The following is a 2,500-nucleotide window of genomic DNA, read 5'->3' as shown; positions in this document are numbered from 1 at the left end:
AAAATAAATATAGTTTGATTATTGATGAGCCTACAGACTGTTCCACCGACGAAGCATGTGCCTTGGTTGTCAACTATTTTGACAAGAAAGTAATATAATTCAAACGGCCATGCTAGACCTCATCAATGTTCTTTTTAAACTATTCCTTAGCATCCTAATACGTACTAAATCACCCTCAATAACATGGTTGGCTTTGCTGCTGATGGAACACCTAATATCGTGGGTGTTCTAAATAGTGTGGGCAGCAGATTGAAGGCACCGATGCCTGGCATTACAATTTTTAAAAGTGTAGCTCACAGCATACATTTATGTTCCAACGAAGCGGTATAAACACCTCCCCGAAACTGTGAGGACTTGATCAGAAATATTTATAAGGAAATATGAATTCAAAGATTACCAGGCAGTTTGTGGTGTCAAGCCTCATAGCTGTTACATCCATGTGCAACAAAGTGGGTTCGTTGGTACAAGCAGTGGCAGCCACTTAAACTTTATTTTAATATGATTCGACTGGACGAAAAATTGGCATCAGTAGACAGAATTTGCGAGGCAAATTTATTGTTATTTACACTAATTAAATTACATCTTACCGCACCTAAACAATGTAAAATTGATATTTCTATCAAAAGGACCAACTCTTCATTTGGCTCATGAAATTGTATCAAATTTATATTTAAAATTAGTCAATTATTTATGTCAGCAACAAATACTATAAGCAATGTAACTCAATTAAATAGATACTTCTCCCCAGCAATACATCTGCCAATTCAGCAAATATACCTCGGCGAGGATGTTCACAGCCTCTTCTAGACACCCCACTACCAAAACCATCAATTGATTACAGCGCCATTTTGATAGCAGTCTGTGATCAAATCCAAAAAAAAAAAAAATTATCTTAGTAATTCACTCTGAGTAATGGCATCATATTTAGAGCCAAAAAAACATTAAGAATCCGAATATAAGACCAACAGTTCCATGGGTAATACGACTGGCCAAAGAAGTCCCAAGGATTAACAATAATGATTTTCAGGCACTCGCATACCAGTGGCGTGATATTGCATGGGAAATGTTTCCAGAACAATATAAAAACCACAAGTGTGAAATTAAAACATTCTATGACTTTGTTTTAACAATTAAGAATTCCTTGGGCAATTCTAAATATGAATGACTCGCGCATTTTGCCCTTGATGTTCTGGCACTCCCTACTGCAAATACTGATGTAGAAAGATTATTTTCAAAGGTCGTTTTCATAAAAAAAAAAAAAAAAAAAAAATCAGATTTGAAATTATAAACCATAAGATCACTTATTAATTTAAGTCAATATGCAAAATTTAAAGAAACAAAACCATAGGAAAATATGATTTCCCTGATTTGATTTTGTTTTTTTCTAAATTGTATATATATATATATATATATATATATATATATATATATATATATATATATATATATATATATATTTCAATGTTTTGTTGTTGTTGTCTTCTAATAATGATTTGATAAATTCATATTTGTTTCTACTATACTAGTTTCCCCAGAAATATATCGCATTTTCTTATTCTTTTTTCGATCAAAGAAACTGGCGTAAATGACACATCCGAAAAATTGCCATCCCTGGGAATGGCTTGGGTCACGAGCCACCTTTGCAGGCATAATCAGAGAGGAGGTACTCCTGACTCCACCCCAAGACGCTCGATCCGAGTACTTTTCATGGCTACAAGACACACATGCAAATTGGCTTAGCATTCAAACTTGTCAGAATTGAGCTTGATGCCGAGCCAAACACGACTGATCTATAATCATCTCTAGACCTAATTAGGGCTTTATATACCATTTGCATGTCCTGGGTATGACACTAAAATTGCGTCCAGGCAGCGTGTGAAGATCGTGCAGTCCCACCTAACTTCTACAAACTACGCTCATATGATCGTTATTAATCATACTGTGATGGCGAGTGCAGTCAGTGCCAGAAAACTGAAAGGGCCCTTGGGTAATTTAGGGTTTAGGGACGACAGCCAACAGCGGATCCATTGATACCAAATCAGTGGGGAAGGTGGATGAACTACGACCCCGAAGGCCAGCGGTAGTTATATTTCTAGCGGAAGAGCCTTTAGAAATGAGAATGGTACTGTCTTAAAATGTACCCTCAAAAGGCAATGACAAATTACTGCCTATTTATCAGCTCCCCATTTATTCCCAGCAATGCATTTTAGTAAACAAACTGCATATTGACATTTATTCTTTACTTCATCAAAGTGGTCTTTCCAAACAAGCCTAGCATCAAAGAGTATACCAAGAAATTTAACAGACTTTGTTATAGGTATTAGGTGATTATCTAAAGTTAGCCTGAAGTTCGGCATCTTCCTATGTGAAATTAATACCCCAATACTCTTTCTTTCGGAAAACTTAAAAGCCCACTGAAGGCCGTGGAACTGGAATCATATCCTGTGCCAGTTGGATGCGATATGTCAAGAATTCCACCTTACCGCTGGAATGCCATAGT

This window comes from Penaeus chinensis, chromosome 19 (assembly GCF_019202785.1).
Source record: "Penaeus chinensis breed Huanghai No. 1 chromosome 19, ASM1920278v2, whole genome shotgun sequence".
In the NCBI taxonomy this organism is placed as follows: Eukaryota; Metazoa; Arthropoda; class Malacostraca; order Decapoda; family Penaeidae; genus Penaeus; species Penaeus chinensis.
Note: the sequence above shows the minus strand (reverse complement) of the source record.